The 21252-nt window shown below is 34.3% G+C and overlaps 1 protein-coding gene across 1 annotated transcript in view; it reads right to left on the bottom strand.

Annotated features, from left to right (window-relative positions):
• LOC111059043 (coronin-1A) overlaps positions 1 to 19041 on the bottom strand; it is a 57861-nt gene extending 38820 nt beyond the window's left edge. Inside the window, exon 1 of the mRNA XM_022346641.2 lies at positions 18658 to 19041. The gene's annotated coding sequence lies outside the window, so the exon portion shown is untranslated. The remainder of the gene's footprint in view (positions 1 to 18657) is intronic.
• Between the last annotated feature and the right edge of the window lie 2211 nt (positions 19042 to 21252).

Raw genomic sequence — 21252 nt, forward strand, 5'->3', positions numbered from 1 at the left:
TGATAAATTTTATCATCCAAAGAGCACAAGTCAGATTTTATCACAAATTTAGAATTCGTGTTGAGTTATGATTAACAATTACAAACAATTGATACATTTTATTATCCCAAGAGCAAGTCAGAGAATAAAGTAATGACACTAGAAACAAGAGACAGTTGGAATACTTTTCCTAAAAAAAGTAAACCTTTTTCAATTTATGAATCCCATTCTTTAAATTTAACAATTAATGAGGAATAATTCATAAATGTGAAATTATAGAATGTTATTAATTAATTGGATGTAATGATTAAAATTAATTTATGGTTTTGAGGATTTCAATGATTTATTAATTCATATTTAGACTAAATCAATGAAAAGTATGTACAGTAATGAGTTTGTTGAAGCAATAACAAAGCTTTATAATTAAATCATTTTAATACTGTAGGAGCTCTTTCAGCGATTATGAAAGGATGTAAAATCTTCAAGATTCTAAAAATTATTCCTAAACAGCATTTGGACTGTCTGTTATTTGGCGTTCATTCATTTCAATATTATAATACTGATATAAAAATGTGAAATATGTTCCATAACCTACAATATTGACGAATGCTTCTTTGTTAAAATAATAACAAAATATTAGGCAAGAATAACGAATAGTGTGAAATATAAATTATGATGAGAATGTGGAAATTTAGTAAGTAGCCTACAGTGTACCCACGTAGTGCTAAAAGATCAATGAGAAAATTCTAAAAAAGTGAGATTTAAAACTTCAACCTTTATAATAACAAATACAAAGTTCAAGTACTTATGGAAAAAACATTGTGAAAAGTTGCACTTACTCTAGGTATTGGAACCTTTTCTGTGGTTTTCACACTCGAGGAAGCCATGTTACAGAAGCGGTAGAACCTAACCAACTGACCTCTCAAGAAAGAATGAGAAGAAACTAACCAACTGATCACTCAGGAAAGAATGAGAATCAATACTGTTCTGTACTTGATAGAAATCAATCAAATACCCAATAATAATTGTAACACGAGTTATTGCTATTCATAACTGAGAAGTCGTTGAATGTGTCACCAAACGATCAATTCTTACTTTATGCGAATTCGTTGGAAAATGAACGATCCAATCAAATACTAGTGATAAGGAGGTTCACAGTAGATCAAAGAAAATTTACAAATTTACAGAACTTATCGGCACTATGAACTTTATTATATACAAGCGGTTCATAGTAGATCAAAGAAAATGTACAAAACCTAACGATACTATGACCTACAGTATATATAACCATATTTTCAAAATTTGGAAGAGTGAAGATAGAAGTGACGAATTCAAGGTTCAATTGATTAAATTTAATTGAAACATCCATCACAAACTGATTTATTGATAAAGATCAACTGAAGGACACAAAACTTTCATCAACCATCTACTGTTTTATTTATGAATAGCAAAAAGATAAAGAGAGCGATGGTTTTGCACACATGACGAAAGACCGTCCCACCTCATTATATTTAATTCAATAGGAATGAAAAACAAAACTGAAATTTCGAATAACTGAAGATGATTCTTATTGTGAACTGATCATACCTAAATGACGATAGATAAATTGAGTGAATAAGACAAAGAAAACACGGCTGAAGTGTAGCTGAAAAGATAAAATGATAGATAATATTCAGTCTATCAGTATAAATGAAGTATCGAGAGAAGTAACAAAAACAAATCCTTACCAATCTCAGTACAAGAAAAGCACCTGGTTTTGATCCTATCACTGGGTATGTTATAAGAAAACTACGAAGAAAATCTATTAGGTACTCTTTTTATTCCAATGCAGCATTCAGATTGAAGCATGTCCCTGATACATGAAAAGTGGCTGAAAAGTCATTCGAAGAGTAAAATATTATTGTTCTTCTATTTTTCTTGATGTAGCCCAGGCCTTCGATAGAGTTTGGCATGAAGGAGTATTGAAAAGACTCAATACTTTTTTGCCAAAACTAAACTTGTGAAGTTGCTTTCTTCTTACATTGCAAATATAACATTTAGAGTAAAACAGAATGATGATTATTCAAACCTGAGAGAAATTAGGGCATAGCACCTCAAGGAAGCGTGCTAGGGCCCATATTATACCTGTTGTACACTCTGTGATATTCCTCAATGTGATGGAATAACTGTTGCTATATTTGCCGACGACACTGTGCTTCTGACTTCAGGCGCCACTATAGAAGAAACATCCAACACTCTTCAATTGGCTGAATCAACTATGCCAATGGGCAACAAAGTGCAAAATGAAGCTGAATGAATCCAATTAATTGATTATTAACTTCGCCAACAAAAAAATAACATAGACAATCAACATCGATCTGAATGACCATTCCCTGTGAAAGTACAGCAAATTATCTTTGATACATTACATAAGATGTGAAACTGGAGTGGAAGGATCACATCAAAATCAAAAGGAAACAACTTAATATTAAATATGGACGAATGTATTGGTTGCTTTGCTTGGTCGCTAATCCACCCTATCTTTGAAAAACAATATGTTTTTATACAACCACGTCTTAAAACCAATTTGGGTGTATGGGATCCAACTATAGGGATGTACCTGAAAAGTAACATCAATAAGATAGGGATTTTAAAATAAAGTATTAAGGAATATGACCAACGCTTCATGGTACATCAGAAACAGTGACTTGTCTAGAGATCTACGCATTCCATTTGTGTCCAGTGAGATAAGTCGATTTGCGATGCATTTCGAGACTCCAACATTACGTCAACCCTGAGGCAAGCCAACTACTATAGAATGAAGATCTTACCAGGAGGATGAAGTGAAGGAAGCCTTTTGAACTAATTTAAAATCAGTTGTGATAGTGTATGCAGACTATATAATGTTTATTGTTCTCATAATCTCAGAACTACTTGGGTCATCTATGGATGAACTGAAGTTTTATAGTTTTTTCAGAGTGTAAGACTTATAGTGAAATGAAAATTAATGGTTAGTCTCTGAGACTAGTTTACATGACAATTAACATGAAGAAAATATTGGTTGAATGCATTTAGTTTCAAGCTATCCTGAACAATTAAGCTGATGTTAACAAAAGCCAACACTCAAGTTTTGCAGCCACGATACCTCGCTCACACTATTTATTTACCTTTCTTTACTTTATTTTTATTTAAATCTCCCACCAGGACTTGGCACAACAGTATGCATTACAGTATGTAAGTCAATACTATCTGTCTTGATCTCTTGCCATGTGACACATGAAATAAACAATGCATATTCATTCACTAGAAAGGGACAAGGGACAAGTAGGGCTGCAGTATCAACTATCGTTAGTTACGGCTGTTCGGTACAATTTTTCTTTTTATTTAAATTGGATAATATTTTTCAATATAATTGTTAAGATCATTATAAGAGTGAGAAAAAGTGGCAACTGAAATTTATAAGAGGTCTAATAAGCGAGTTATGGGTTGTTGAAGTGCTAAACTCGGGTTTCTTTTCAGATCATAAACGGTTTCGAATTTTCCATTGGAGTTCTTTTTAATACATTCAGTATATCATTGGCTTTGTTCTTATATGCGTTTTTCGCGATTAATGCCAAAATAAACAAGATATCGAATTTACAAAAAATATTACTTTTTTATTTATGAACGATATGGGGAATAAGATGTTTTAGATTGGAAAGATACATTTTTTGAATTTTTAAGAGAAGTTCTAATAATATAGTCGAAACCGTTTATGATCTGGAAAGAAAACGGAATCTGGTAAGTTAGCACTTCAACAACCCATAACTCGCTTATTAAACCACTTAAAAATTCCAGTTGCCACTTTTTCTCACTCTTATAATGATCTTAACAATTATATTGAAAAAGATTATCCAATTTTAAGAATAAAAAAAGTGTACCGTACAGCCTTAACATGAATTCATACGCGACATATGTTTATAAAGTGACCTACTTTATCTTTATTCTTGATTGATTCATACAATACGTACATCATCAAAATGAAAGGGAAAGAACAAATGAGGTAACCTTGTGCTATTCCTCTCCCAAATTTAGATAAGGTTACACACAGTCCGAAATAGGTTAAGTCTTGTAGTTGTTGAAAGAATAACTGATAGAATAGTTGTTTTCCCCATTCACGTTAATTGAAACAGTAAATAACATAATCTTTCCCATATTTTAACGAATGGTGTATAGTAATGATGTGTTTACGAAGCGATAGATCAATGCCTCTCAAGAGTATCTTGATAGAATAAATGAAAAATTAAATATTTAATACTTGAATATACATATAACATAATAATATCAAATAATATTAATAATTATTGATATCTAACTATACTATAAAACCCTTAGCAACCAAACTGGTTCTATGACTTTCAAGTTTTTATTATTACCGTAAGCGAGTTATGGGTCGTTGAAGAGCTAACTCAGTTTTCTTTCCAGGACATAAACTGTTTCGAATTTTCCATTGAAGTTTTTTTTAATACATTCAGAATATCATTGGCTTTGTTCTAATATGAGTTTTTTCGCGATTTATGCCAAAATAAACATGTTATCGAGTTTACATAAATGTTACTTTTTCATTTTTGAACGATATGGGGATAAAAATGTTTTAGTTTGGAAAGAAACATTTTTTGCATTTTTGAGAGAAGTTCTGCTAATATAGTCGAAACCGTTAATGATCTGGAAAGAAAACGAAGTTAGCACTTCAACGACCCATTACTCCCATAACTAGCTTAATAGACCACTTGGAAATTTCAGTTTCCACTTTCTCTCCCTCTTATAATTATATTAACAATTATATTGAAAAATATTTTTTTTATTCTTATGGCTTTTATCGGCAGAGAGATCCTTTTGGATGTTCTGCCTCGCCTTATTACCCAATGTCATTTCCTATCAACACTCAAGTTTATAGGTTATGTATTGGGTTCTTCATGTTTTCTCACTAAAAATTTGCACTTCCACTTCCCGAGTTTTCACTTGCCGTATTACTATTTCCAAACACAAAATTACATTTAAAAAGCAAACAAATATAACAATTTTGATGATAATATTGAACTGAAAATTTCACATTACAATTTTTCCATGGCAACCAAAAACATGGATAGATAGATAGACAAAGATTATCCAATTAAAAAAAAACGAACAGCCTTAATAGTAGAACTCAACTATTCATTCCAAGCTGATCAGAGAAACTTCAAATCTATATCTTTAAAAGGCTAAGTCCCAACAGACTGAAATCACACCACAGCCCAAACTACTGAGCCTAAAAACTTGAAATTTTGCACACTTATTTATGGTAGCCTCAAGAAAGGAGTTTTCAAAATTTCCCCCCCCCTGAGGGAGCTGGGACTCCAATTGTACCAATTAGTTCAATTAATAATGTTTTGAATGGCCAGTTTGATGTATTCATGCTCCAGTACGCGGACGACATTGTAATTTTGGCTGACAGTCCTTCAGACATGCGTAGAAAACTTCGGTGCTTGGAGACCTACTGTGAGAGCATACAATTAAAAATAAATACGGATAAGACAAAGGTGATACCTTTCCACAAAGGAAGATTAGGGAAGTTTTTACCTTTTTACTACCTCAACGACAAAATAGAAATCGCAAAAACGTTTAAATACTTGGGGGTTGAGTTCTCCAGTTCAGGTAGATTCAATTATTTTTGTTCATCCATGTGTACAAAGGCAGAAAGCATTGGTGCAGCTATTAGATATGCTCTGGCTAAGGCGAAATGCAATACATGGGAGAGTAAAATAAAGTTATTTGAGACTGTCTTATTACCGGGAGTATTATATAACTCTGAAATATGGGGTCTGTTCAGTATAGAATCCATAGAAAAATTTCAATGTCAATTTTTCAAATGTTCACTTTTGTTGAATGGCGGCACTCCTGACTGGGCAATCCGTATTGAGTCAGCAAGGTTCAAATTGGCTTTCATTGTGTTCTGTAAAGCCGTCAAATGGTTGATTCGAATACTGGAAATGCCAAATAGTAGATACCCTAGGAAGTGCTACGATATTATGGTATCAGAATTAGCGCAGGGAGGAATTGATAATTCAAAGCTCAGATTCAATTGGGTACATTCACTAAAAAGCCAGTTTTTCAATGCCTCAGCAGAAAATTTGTGGACAAATTATAGTTTTGATGTGAATGCTTTGAAACAACGCTATGAGGAGCTTATAGAAGCATATTGTGGTAATCTGTACAACTTAGATGTAGGTAGAGCCATCGATTCCCAATCCTCTCCCAGATACACGCAGTTGAATCCAAATTTCATTCTAGGTGAGCAGTTCAGATTTAGATTGGCCTTTTCGAAGATTCGTTGTTTATCCCAACTAAGATTGGCTAACGACCTGAGTATTTACCTGTATGTTGAAGGGAAGGGTATTTGGATAAATTGCAAAGAGCACTGTCCGATCTGCAACTTTAGAACTGATGAGACGGTAGAACATTTTTTACTAGTATGTCCCATGTATTGCCACAGGAGTGGCAAATTCACTGCCAAATTTACTCAGAATATTGTAAATGACGCAGATAAAGTAATGGTACTGCTATCCAACTTGAGTGTAGAAAAAATAAATTCCGTGTACAATTCCGTGGCGCTCAAAATAAGATCAGTGATACTAAGCATAACAGGTTGAGCCAGCAGTGAGTCTTTTTATCAATCGCTGCAATTTAATCATGACGTTTCACTCAATTGAATGAATTGTGTTATCCTGTTTGTAATTATAATCAATGTTTTCATATTGTTCGTGTATTTTGTCTGTATCATGATGATTGTGACTTTGTATGGGGCGTGGCCCCGATTGCAAATGAAGATATTTATTTATTTAAAAAACTTAGATCTATGCAGAAAAATTCCTTATGTATAAACTTTACAAATATCATATCGAATACTACTGTAACAATGATCTAACATTATTAACCGTTTTGATATAACTCGATGACAAATATTCAGAAAAACGAACCATATTAAATAAATATTACCATTTCTTCTGTTGAGGACTTTTAACAAATATGAGATTAACAGTAGGCCACACTTTATCGATTTCAATAATAATACAATGCTCAACAATGCCGATCAAGTCGAATCTTTTTGTACCTATAGAGGGAAAATTATAGAACTCATAAGAATACAGATCTCGTCTATTAAAAATGTGTTTTCATATTGTTTTGTTATTTGAGAGAATTGTGACTCCAATCAGAGTGTTGAGGGTATCAGATAGCTGAATAGTCTGGTTTCCTTATCGAAATCATGGGCATCATTCCAACAATAACAGCACGTTCATATCATAGAACAGAGCAACAGACTATCGAAAATCCCATAAGAAACGTATTGTATTGCATTGCATTACCAACTATAACAATTGACTTATATTCATTAAAACTGAGAAATCAAGTTGAGGTGTAACGTCTGGAGTCTACAGTTTCGTTTCTAATTTAATCAATTCAATGCATTCAAATAACTTTAAAAAACTCTTACAACTCCTCAAAATTGTTTTTGAATTAGGCTTCCAAAATTATGAGTTGAAAATAATGACGACTGTACATGAATAATTTGAAAAAAGTCACTAAAAACTTTTAAAATAAACAAATCTTGATGCTATTTGATGCGTGTTCTATGACAATTGAAATTAATTAATTTTTTTATATAATATTAAAATGCAAGCCATTTGCATTAAAACCCCAGTAATTAACTGTACACCTTTTTAGATTTCTTTTAGAATTTCTGGAGTAAGTAGGACAGCCATTGACAATATTATTACTAAAATTGAAGTAGAATCTTATGCTGTACATATTCTTCACACACTGTTATCAGATCATACTGCACAGGTTTTTCATACGCAATACGCTCATATTTTCAAGAGATCCCAGACTAATCAGATACTATTTAACACTCCAATCCATAATTTCTCACAAGGGAATGTAATAAAACTTAAAAAATCTCTCGGGGATGAATCATGGACATTAGTTTATAATGCATCAGATGTAAACAACCAGTTTGCGCGGTTCCATGAAACTTTACTCAATCACTTGAAAATAAACTGCCCTTTAAAACGTCAACGTAAAAAGACTCACTCAGAAGAAAAAGAAATTTAGAGGTGAATGGATCACGGATGAAATTATGCAAATAAGAAATCTTCTAAAACTAGCTAAACACAATATTAATAATGGTGTAAGTATCAAAGAGGAGCCATTAAAACGTATTCAAAAAATGTATGATAATAAAGTTGTTCAAGCAAAAAAGCAATATATAAGTAATTTAATTTTGAAATCTTCAAATAAATCAAAAACAAGCTGGAAGATCATAAATGAATTAAGAGGTAGGAAAAAACCTATACAGCCAAATATAGAACTAGAAGAAGATGGGAAAGTTATAACAGATTCTAAGCAGGTAGCTGATGCATTTAATAATTTCATCATATCAATGGCACCCACTATCAATGTTCCAAAATCAAATCTCCGAATTAATGACGCTCCCTCTCCAAATAAATCAAATTGTAGAAATAGCCTATTCTTCTTTCCAACATGTAGTAGAGAAATACTCGAAATAATAAGAAGTCTCAAATCAAAAAATAGCGTTGGATTTGATAATATCCCGGTGGATCTAATTAAGGAATGTAGTAATGAAATAGTTGATCCACTAGTTTTCATAATAAATAATGCCTTAGAAACTGGAATATTTCCAGATCTACTAAAAATTGGCAAGGGTAAACCATTGTTCAAGCAGGGTGTGAAAAGAGATGTGAATAACTATAGGCCCATTTCTATTTTGCCAGCTCTATCCAAAGTGTTTGAGAAACTAATTTATAACAGAATAATGGATTATCTAGAGCGATTTGACTTAATCTCGTCCTGTCAAAATGGTTTTGTGAGAGGCAAATCAACAATAACTGCGGCTATAACCTTTATTGAGAGTGTTATTGATCAGGTTGATAATGACAACTTTGTTATTGGTACACTTTTGGATTTGTCCAAAGCGTTTGACAGTGTTGATGTTGATATACTTATCAGTAGGATCTCAGAGGTAGGAATTAGAGGGATCGGTTGTAGTTTAATCAAGTCCTATTTGACAAATCGATTTCAATTTGTTGCTATTGACTCTCAATCCCAGGTAGCTGAATCAATGCGACTGAGTGTTACAAGAGGTGTGCCGCAAGGATCAATTCTGGGTCCATTGCTTTTTATTCTTTATACAAATGATTTGCAATCGTCAGTCCCAGTAGAGGTGGGTATCACATTATACGCTGATGATACAACAATAATGTTCAACAACAACAGCCTCAATGAACTGGAGGTGGAAGCAAATCTACAGACAAATTCTGCGGTACAATATTATAATGAATCATTATTGTCAGTGAACCCTAAAAAAAGTAAGTGCCTTCAATTTGGTTTCAAACATTATGTATTTGAACCAGTAATTAGCATTGGTGACTCTATTGTGGAGAATGTGACAGAGGCGAGTCTGTTGGGACTGATTGTGGATAAGGATCTCTCATGGAATGCCCATACTGACAGACTGGCGAACAGAGTCAGTAGCAGTTTATTTGTTCTGCGAAACATAGTCAAGTGTGTGCCCCCTGAGACAGGAAAAACGTTATATTTCGCACTCATTCATTCACATATTGCATATGGAATTGAGCTCTGGGGTAACACGTCTCTGCAGAACATAAATAAGATATTCATTCTGCAAAAGCGGGCTATTAGATGTTTACTGGGATTGGGGTTCAATCATCCTTGTCGAGACGCTTAAAAGGCTGTGCATACTCACTGTACCTTGTATTTTTATAACTTTATTATAAATGTGTATCTTTATGTATATTAAGAATATGGGCAGTTTAACGACCAATGCACAGGTACAATCACACTTTACAAGAAACAGGTACAACTTTATCGTTAAGCCTCACTGGCTAACTCTTTTTGAGAAAAAACTAGCTACATAGGGACAAAATTTCTAAACATGTTGCCTAGTAATATAGATTTTAAGAGCATGACTTTCAAAAAAGATCTTCATAAGTTCCTTGTTGAAAAAAGTTTTTATAATGTAAATGAATTTTTATGTGACAATTATGTGTGATATCATATAGGCTATATCTATATTTTTATTATGTTAAATATTTTTATTTTGTTGAATATTGAAGAGATTTTTTTTGTACATGACAATGTTCAATTGTATAGTTGTGATTCATAATGACTGTACTGTATTGAACAAATAAAAAATATTATTATTATTATTAGATGAGAATATTCATTTTACTGATTTCCTATTCTTACAGTTTACAAATGATAACCACAGTATTTTAAGATCAAGATTTTTCTTTGAATAGGTCATAATTTTCAAGCCACTTCTTTTGGAAAGATCTGGTAAATAGAAATTGGAGGAAACGTATATCCTCTTTGAAGTTTGTAAACATTCTCTATCAATGCAACAGCAGTGTTTGGATTGCGGCAGTTCTGAAAAATGTATAGTTTTCAAATGAATGAATAAAGGTAATGAAAATTGATTGACCAGTTGCTCTTAGGTGACTTGCACATCCGAGCAGCAAGCAACATTATTCCACGAAAACACTAGCATTTTTGACCATAGTAGGCTAGCACACCAGTGCAACAAGCAATCAAAAATATCTTACTCTCCTTGTATGCAAGAGATAACCATCCCTTGCTGCCAAGAAGAGCTGATAATCACTCCTATAACACAAGAGGGAAAGTGAAATTAGACGTTCCATTCTGCAGGCTGAGCAAGAAGAAGGATTTTTTGCCTAGTGCTGAGGATGTAATAGCTCTACCTGATGTGGTGAGGAGTCTCGACGTCAGGAGCTTCAGGCACGAATCAACAAGTGGTTAATGGAGTAACCATTTTACTCTGTCAAGGAATATTTTGAGGCCAACAAAAACATCTTCTGAACCTGTGATGTTTTGACTAATGTGATGCTAATGTAGACAAGGTCATATTGACAAGCAGCTTTGTTTCAGAATATGATTTTCCGTCCAGAACATAGTTTTCATTCTGGCAATTTGCAATAGCATAACAACACGACGATTTGTGCCAGCTCTTTGAGTGACTTTTACAACTTTTTCTCTATTCTTTCCATTAGTGTAAACTGCATGGGTGCAATGACATCATGGCCGCCTACTTACAATACAGCCCTTAGTTACTACCGAACGTCTGTGTGAGAATTTATCCCTTTTTTTCATCCACTTCCACTACCCCTAGTTACCGCTCCTCCTCAATAGCTGTCAGTTGGCCAATGAAATTGGTTGTCTAAAGGTGTTCTTCAGATAAAGTCTTACCATTTTCGATTAATATTATCAAAACGTGTGCCAGATATAACGGTAGTAGCTGAGTTACTTTCTTTCAACATAGAAGGTGTCTCTTAGACTTTTGATAGTATTAGTAAAACATTTTTTTCTATTGTGTCTAATAAAAGTACAGTTCGTAATGACACAAGTTAACATTGAATTTATTACTTCAACTTAGAAAATCAGCAGGATATCTCTGCTCTTATTGAATATTATTATTATTTTCACTTGAATTTAATAAATAAACTTATGTATTTCAAACTGGAATTTGTTATTATTCATGTCCCAAATTTCAAAAATATACATCAATAGCAAAATATACATTTGCATTATTTGGTTTTGGTTAAAAAATCAACTGAGTAAAAAAAACATACAAAAGCAAAAATTTTAGCCCATCTAAACTTATTTAGTCCTACTAAATGAGTAAGTATTCGAAATAACAAATCGATTTTTGCATAAGATTCAAATTGTCTCAAGATTCATACCAGGTACAACTTGTGAGAGCCTTTCAGAATTTCTTAAGAATCAAAGAATTAGTAATTCTACTGTTGAGAAACTTGTCTCGAATCACCCAGATTCTTATGCTTCATTCAAGGTGGGTGTTCTGGATAGTGAGTTTGATATTGTGTATAAGGCAGATTTCTGGCCAAAAAATACTTATGTAGCAAAATACTTTACAAGAAAGCAAAGTAGCAATAACAGCAATTTAAACTTGAAGGCTTTACAAAAAGGGGAAAATACTTAGCTTCTGGATCCAATAATTTTCTTGAGACTCAGTATAGTTCTGAATCTGGGCCTAACGGTGTTAAAGTTTCTGACCCCGGTTTCAATGTCCTGTTTAGCAATGTTCAGTGTCTTAATTTAGCTAAAAGACTAGATATTGAATTGGCAATTTGTAAGGAGAGTTATAAAGTATTATGCCTTGTTGAGCACTGGCTATGTGAGGACCAGCTGAAGATGGTAAACTTCGAAGATTATCTACTAGTTAGCTCTTTTAGTCGAACCACACATAAACATGGAGGAGTTGCAATCTTTGTGTCAAAGGATTTACTGGACCATAACAAAGCAAAACACTTGAACCTGGATATTTATCACCACTGTAAGGAGCTTCATTTTGAATTGGCTTGTGTCACTTTGCTGGAGCCCAAGCTAATAATTATAAGTGTATACCGTTCACCCAATGGTGACCCAAATTACTTCCTGGAACATCAGGAATCTGTCATTCTCTACATCTTCAATAGAATGCCCAACCACAACATTGTTTTGGACGGGGATTTCAATTTCAATTTCCTTGATGCTTCAGCTACTAATACAATCAGCTTTGTCAATCTAATGAGGTCATTGAGCCTGTACTGCACTGTGAGTGAGCCTACTAGGATGGATGCATGTCTGGACAATGTGGTGACCAACTTACCAGAGAGTTTGCACAGTGTTTCTATAAAAAATTATGCTTTGAGTGACCAGGAAGCTATATGTCTGACACTGTCTGACACCTATTCTGAGATCTCCAGTAGTTCCCCTAAGAAGGTACTTGTGCGTCCAGTTACTGAAAGTCAGATAAACTATTTCAAACATCTGCGCTGTATCTGGTGGATTGGAACAAAATTATGACACCTGGTCTTCCAGAAGATAGCTTTAATAAATTCTTCAGCCATTTCAAGTACCTGTTTGACAGTGTATTTCCAGAAAAGCTACAGACTGCAAAAAGTGGACCAAGAACAGGACAAGGCCGCATTGGATGAGTCAAGAATTAACTGTCCTCAAGAATTGGGTCATTCTTGCTTATGAGCACCACAAGAATCTAAGGACAGCTGATTCTAAACAGTTATATATGTCACTGAAAAAGGACTTCAAGGAGAAACTCTTGAGAGCCAAAAAAGAAATGAATGCCCAGCAGATAAACTCCTCGCAAAATAAGTGCTCTGCAGCATGGAAGGTGATCAAGAGAGAAATGAGTTCTCAGCAGAGGACCACACGTATAGAGCCTGATATCTTCAATTCCTTCTTTGTGGATTCAGTTGCTACAGTTCGTGCTTCTATTAACACCCCTTATATTTCGACCATGCAGTTCCTAAATGCTATGCCCAGGCCAGAAACAAAATTTGTGCTCTGCCCAGTATCTTGTGAAGAAGTGTTGGATGTTGTGAGTCAGGAGAAAAATTCTGAAAGTAAGGACTTCTTCGATTTGTCGGTGAATCTCATAAAAAGAGTCATCATTCCAATCCATGTACCTCTAACTTTCTGCTTGAACTCATGCATTGTGGAGGGTGTTTTTCCTGCTCTACTAAAGATTGTTAAGACTGTACCCATTTACAAGAAGGGTTCAACTGATCTACCGGGTAACTTCAGGCCTATTGCAATCTTAACTGTGCTCTCCAAAATCTTTGAGAGCATAATCAAGAGACAGTTATGCTTGTATTTTGAGAGTGCTGGACTGTTGGTGGATGCTCAGTACGGGTTTAGGGCTGGAAGAACAACAACCCAGGCAGTGGAAAGTCTTTTGAAGGTCGTGCTTGAGAGCTTTGAGAGCAGGGGTTTCACAGGCTTGACATTGTGTGATTTGAGCTGTGCTTTTGACACAGTGGACCACCAGATTCTGCTGTCCAAGTTGGAGTTTTATGGGGTCACTGATGTCTCATTAGGACTCCTGAAATCTTACCTATCTGGTTGTCGCCAGGTGGTCCAGGTGAATGGTAGGGTTTCTGCAATGAAGGCTATTCCACATGAGGTCCCACAAGGGTCCATACTCGGCCCCCTGCTCTTCATAATAATGACAAATGATCTACTTGTGCACTAGGTAATAGGTTGGCAGCCTATGCAGATGATAACACCATTTTTGATGTGAGCAGCTCTTCAACAGATCTGACGGAGAGGATGAGTGAGTCCTTTGATGCTGCATAGCTGTGGTTCAAGTCAAACTTCCTCAAGCTAAATGAGGAGAAAACCCAAAGAATAATTTTTAGTTTGAGGAATATTGTGGATCAGGAGAGAAGTGTACAACTTCTTGGTTTTCACCTTGATCCAAAATTAACCTGGAACCTCCACATTGAAGTCATCTGCAAGAAACTATCACGGGTGATTTTCTTATTAAGGCAGCTTATGCTCAGTGTGCCAAAGGACTATGTCAAGACAGCCTATTTCTCATTCTTCCAAGGAATCATGTTGTATGGCCTTGAACATTGGGGTGCAGCTAGTGCAGTTAATGGAATTCTCCTGCTTCAAAAGAAGGCCATACGAATTATTACTGGCTCAGGAATTATTGACCACTGTCGTCCTCTCTTTTGTGCCGAATCCATCATGACAGTGATATGCCTCTACATCTTCGTATCACTGAAAAAATTCAAGATTTCTGTGGAGAGTATGCGACTGCGTAGTGACATCCACAACTTTGACACCAGGGGCAGGTACCAGGTCGACATTCCATTCACAAGGCTGAGCAGAGTGAGGAATAGCCCTAGCAACCTAAATGCCAGACTTTTCAACAGGCTTCCGGCAGCAGCTAGGTCTCTACCAACCAAGGAGTTTCTCCGGGGGCACTTATAATTTTCTGATACAAACTCCTATGTATGAAATGAATGAGTTTTTCAGTGTTCCTGAAAGGACTATCAATGTGTTTTACAAAAGTACCTGAATCTTACTGTGATATTTCTGTATTTTGATAGACTGAACTCTATATTTATTAAAAACCAATTTTAGTACGTTTTATAACCAATTTTATAACTTTGACGAACCAATTGCTGTATTTGATGGCTTAAAGGCAATAAAATCATTTATCATTTATCATATATTTTCAATTCTCTTTTCCATTGTAAATTTTATAGGGTAATACTTTCAACTGTCACCATGGAACTAAACGGTACTAGGCCTATATAAAACTATAATTTATTGAATCTGTTTGTGTTTTACACAAACCCTTGCAAAGCGCGGGTTCACCTGCTCGTTGAAAAATAACGTGTGAAGATTTTCTCATTCTTCAATCGAATTTTTGTCACACAGAGCATCATTTTTTTTAAATGGAGAATAAATACAAAATGGATTTGTATTCACTACAAATTTAATGTGGATATGGAATGATAGACAAGGATAGCAACATCAATGTTATTCAAATTATCATTATATCTATAAATTGTCACAATTTTCCACTCCAATATCAACCAACCAGGAAAATAAACTTTTCTTGAACCTGTGTCTATTGAATTCTTCTCTAATGTAACTTGGTATTGAATTATAAATTTTTGGTCCCAAATATGTGTAGTTTCTTTGCCCAAATGTAGTGTTCATCCTTGGTACTATTGAATGCGTGTTTCTCTGCCTTGTTTGATGGTTATGATCTGCCAGTCTTATGTGTTCGTTGTTTCTCCTCATTCGCGTGATGATAGCCTGGATGTAGAGTTGTCTTACACTCAGTACTTTACTGTCCTTGAAAAGAATGTTCGTGGGGAATTGATTCTCCTTGAAGCCTATTATTTTTAGTATTCGTTTTTGAAGTTTATAGAGAGGTTCAACATGTGTAAAATTCGTAGCTCCCCAGATAATTATGACGTATCTTAAAATTGATTGCACTAAAGAAAAATAAACAGTTTTTAATGTCTCATAGTTGAGGATTTTACGGAGTTGATAGAATTTGTAGAGAAGCTTCCTGATCCGGGTAATTGATAGATTAATGTGCTTGTCCCATTTGAATTTGTTGTCCACTATTGTTCCTAAATATTTTATTTCATTGACTTGTTGAATTGAAGGGCAATCACACGGGTTGTTGGTGCTTCCACAGTGATGCAGGATTATTGAAGAATCCGGTGGTCTCGTCCGTTCTGTCAGAGAAAAGGCTAAAAATTTCGTTTTTGTTGCATTTACTGTAAGCAAATTTTCTCTTAACCATTTATCGACTTTGATCAATTCTTCCTGTGCCAGATTAAAAACTTCCTCCCAGGTGTTTCCTTCAAATAGTATACACGTATCATCAGCAAAAGCTATTACTCTTCCTCTTATCTTAATTGAACATAGCTCATTTGCATATGCCAAATACAGAATTGGCCCAAGAACTGTTCCTTGGGGAATCCCAAACTTCATCGTTTCCTCTGAACTGAGATGTTCTTCAACTTTGACTTTTTGACGCCGGTCACAGAGGTATGATCTAAACCATGCTAGAGGAACTCCTCTAATTCCCATGGCTTCTAATTTCTTCAGCAGCAAACTGTGATTAACAGTGTCAAAAGCTTTTGCTAGGTCCAGGAACACTGCTGCACATTTTTTGTTATTTTCTAGCTTATCTGTGACAAAATTTGACAATTCTAATACCGCATCTTCTGTACTCCTCCCCTCACGAAAACCAAATTGATTCCTAGATAGTAAGTTGTTTTTTTCCATGTAATTCACAAGACGTTTCTTTACCAGTTTTTCCAAAATCTTAGAAATATTGCTTATAAGTGAAATAGGCCTGTAATTGGTGGCATTTGTTTTGTCGCCTCCTTTATGTAATGGTCTAACACATGTCTCTTTCATAGCTTTTGGAAAAATTCCTTTTGACAGACTTAAATTAAATATGTGAATTAATGGTTTTACAATTACATTTTTTATCGACTTCAATGTTCTATTATTGATTCCATCAAGTCCTGGAGCACTGTCATTTCGCAAACTACTAATAGCTTCAAGAAGCTCATCTTCAGTTACTGGGTGAAAGTAGATGGAGTGTAGAGTTCTTGTAACAGGTTTATATTGGGATATGATTTGGTCTAGTGGTTTTCTTAAGGAATCTATTATTGTCTCCGCCATTTCTTCACCTACATTTGTGAAAAAGTTATTCATGTGGTTGAGCACAGTTTCTGGATTTTCCTTTAGATTGAAAATCCTATCATCTATTTTAATAGCATTCAATTTCATTTTTGTTTTTGATTTAGAGTCAGTAGCATCTTTGATTACTTTCCACATTTTTTATTATCCTTTCCAGCTTCATACAATTTCTCTCTATAGTATTGGTCCTTTGTTTCATGAATTAAAGCTGTGAGTGTATTCCTATACCGACGATAGAAGTTGGTTAAGTTAATGTTGTTTGGGTCTTCCTTTCTTCTTTTGTTGAGTAGATTTCTGGTTCTTATTGCTGCTACTATACCTCTGGTGATCCATGGTTTGATGGGTTTGTACTTCTTCTGCCGCCGATGCTGCTTGATATTATTTTGTATATGTTGTCTCAGAGTTGATAAGAAGGTGTCATAAGATGTATCTGGATTATTATCTTCTAAAACATGAATCCACTCCTCATTCAGTAGTTCATTCTTCAAGCTATTAATATCTATTTTCTCGTTTATTTCATGTGTTCCAGTTTCATTTACACTATTTCTCGAAATATGTTGCACTCCTAGAATTGTGGTGAAGTGGTCAGTTATTGTTGATTCATAAATGATTGGAAAAAGATTATCTCTGGAGTTGGTAGCAATGTGATCTATGCAAGAAGCAGTTTCTGTTGTAGTTCTGGTTGCTTGTTTAATGCAGAGTCTGAGCCCATGCTCGCTTAGAAGATCGCAGTAGTCATTCAATTGATGATGTGGACGAATTTGAAGGGTGTTAATATTCATGTCTCCGGCACATATGACTTGTTGCCCTCTTAATTCATTCAGGATCGATTCTAAGTCACTCAGGAAATCTGTAATATCATTGAAAGACGGTGATCTGTATATTGCAAGGATGTTCCACTTTTTGTCTGCTGCATCCAACCGATATGTAGGACATCTATAAATTGTCTTTATATCGTGACCCTCACTATATCTACACGAAGCTAGGTTAGATGTGAAAAGATCTTTAGCAACGAATCTACGATTCTAGCTGCGCGGCTGCTATTACTTACAATAAATTATATATAAACTATACAGTAATGGACAACAGTCTTTCAAGCCGTCGATCGGTTAGAATCGTAGAAACGTCCCTAGGGAATTCCACCTTAAGACAAGTGTACTTCTATTCCAAACAAATGACAATGATGTAGAAAATTATTCTTGACATTTCGCAGAAAGATTAAGCTTCTTCTGAAAGTCAAATATATTCCAAGGAAGCTAAAGTTTGATTTATTAATATATTCAACCTGGAATTATACTTGCGGAAATAGAACTCTAAACTCTTTCAACTATTCCAAGAATGTATGGATCCCTTTATAATAGTACAACCTACTTTTTAATTCCTGTGGTCTGCAAAAACTTTCAATAGTTTATGATCGCTCTTATCAAACCGTACTCTTATCAAGCAAATGATAAAATTTCGCAGAGAAAAGATTATTAGTTACCGTATCCATGCAGGTAAAACATAACCTAATTTCTGAAAAAGATGGAAAGATTCAAAGTTTTATTGGAAAGAAAAGATTGTAGAAGTGCAAAACCTTACCTTGAATATGTATATCTGTGGAAATCTTCAGAGAAAGAAAAAAATCATATGTGTTGATGAAATAACAGGCAGATTCACTATATACACAATTTTGAGAAAGGAACTGGTGTAGAGTTCCAAAGATTAGAGAATCACACAGCCATATTTGGCAATGTCGAAAACATCACTTGGAAACATAACTGAGTAAAAGTTTCTCCAATCAAATAAATTAATTTCGTTGACTAATCACTAGCACATACATCAATAAGAAATTTACAACATAACGAAACGGTATAACAAAAGTAATTGCCTTTTAAACTTTAACTATTATTTGAGGTTGGGCATAACGCACGTCATCTGAATATCGTTGTTGCTTTGCTTGCTTGTTGAAAGTTGAAACAGTGGTGACTGGTGACTGTGACGCCTATCTCTTTCTCAATCAGGGTGCCACAGAAATGCATCAATGATATAATCATAATCACTACTTGCAAATAATCAGTAGGTACGAAGACAAATGTTCTTCTCAAGTTTCAAAATAGAATATGAAAATAACTGGAATATCGTATCGAAATTAAAGCAAAAGGGGTTTGATAGAAAAATGAAATGTTGTATTGGTACCAAACACCTAGCGGGCCGCGCGAATTTTAAAATAAAATACATGGGTTATCATACTTTATAAATTCTATTGATAATATTAGTAGTACCGTACAAAGAAAATGACTAGAGAATTAAATGAACATTAGTTTAGTTTGCAGAAATATGTTCTTGATGCCATTGAAAATACCAATTTTTGTATACATTAAGATGATAAAAGTTTGTGCATAGAGGACAAGAACTCACTTGATACGGTACAGTATCGATTAAAAAAAAAATGACGAGTACGGTAGATGAAACCTATTTCTAAATGATAAAACCAAATTTATCCATTTCATTTGCAGGAATCATAATATTAAAAATTTAGATGAACTTAATAATTAAAATGACAGTAAATTTTTGGGCATTTGTCTTGATAGCACACTTGACTGGATAAACATTTACAGTACTGACAATTTGCAAGAGGACAGGTTCAAGAATTTGAGCACTTAAACGGCTGGCATCATATTTGAAACACTGTATCTTTAATAAAATAATATATTGATTTTGCCACTATATACGTAGGCTACATATTTCATAATTGTATAGAAGTATATGGAGGGACAAAATAGGTTACCGTATTGCTGATTCAAACAAAATTATCAAACCACAAAAACAGTAAAAAAAATAATTAAAACTATTAGTAACATGTAGGTAACTTTTAAAAAAATCTGGTGTGGTAGACTCACACAACTTTCCTTGCTCATTGAACTGTAAGGCCCAGTTGCACAAAAGTCGGTCAAATTTTAAGCGTTATTAATTTCACTAGAACCAATCAGAGAAGCCGTCTTTTCAAAAACGCTTTTTCTGATTAATTTTCGTGGAATTAATCACGGTTAAAAGTTAACCGGCTTTTGTGCAACCGGCACTAAGCCTCATTCTTATGAACGAAAATAATTTAGGGGAATAACGTATGACGATGGGCGGCTACATATTATTTAAAACTACGATCATACTATTGTATACTGTTCTACCTATCTACGTCTACCTCACGAGAAAGAGGTTACAAAGTCCATTTCTCAAGGATGGGGTGAACCCCTTTTAGTTACCCAGGAAGGAGACTTATGCCAGTGGATAGAGTTGATAAATAACTCTATACAGGGTATGAATTTGAAAAAATTGGTCGAGTTATTTTTGAGAAAATCGTGATAGAAATTTAACAAAATCAATTTTTCTCAAGAACATTACGAAGCTCCTGCAATTTTCCCAGAAATGAGACTCATGTCAGTTGATAGGGCTTATAAATAGCTATCCAGGGTATAAATTTGAACATGGTTTCTAAGTTTTTTTTTTTTTTGCGTCCTAAAGACTCCAGTCATGGGGTATAAGACAAGTCATGTTATTACATAATAATTCTAACACTAAATAGTTCAACCTAGTTTAGGTTTGAAAGGAATTCTTGTACACTATAAAAGCTTTATCAACTAAATATTTTTTCATTTGTTTTTGAAAATCTTCAAATCATCATTACTTTTCAAGATTTGAGGTAGCTTGTTATAAAATTTCCTACCAATATAATCTGGTTTTTGTTCAAATAACCTACTATTGTGACCCATTATATGATAATCTGCTCTGTTTCGCGTATTATACTCATGAACATCTGAATTCTGGATCACACCACTCGTTTTCACATGCATTACAACTTCATATACATACAAAGATGGCACAGTTAATAGACCAAGCTTTTTAAATAAAGGCCTACAAGAGTCTAACCTATTCACTTTCTCTATACATCTGAGTGCCTTCTTTTGAATCTTAAACACTCTGTCCATATTTTGTTGAGATGAATTACCCCATACTAAAATAGCATACCTAATATGAGATAGTATAAGTCCATGGTAAGCAGTTACAGTAGTTTTTTATCATTCAGCCTAGCAAGCTGCCGCAGGACAAATACCCCAGATGATATCTTATTACATATCCTCTCAATGTAAGGATGTCATGTTAATTTCCTGTCCAATAAAATTCCAAGAATGCTACTTT

This window comes from Nilaparvata lugens, chromosome X (assembly GCF_014356525.2).
Source record: "Nilaparvata lugens isolate BPH chromosome X, ASM1435652v1, whole genome shotgun sequence".
In the NCBI taxonomy this organism is placed as follows: Eukaryota; Metazoa; Arthropoda; class Insecta; order Hemiptera; family Delphacidae; genus Nilaparvata; species Nilaparvata lugens.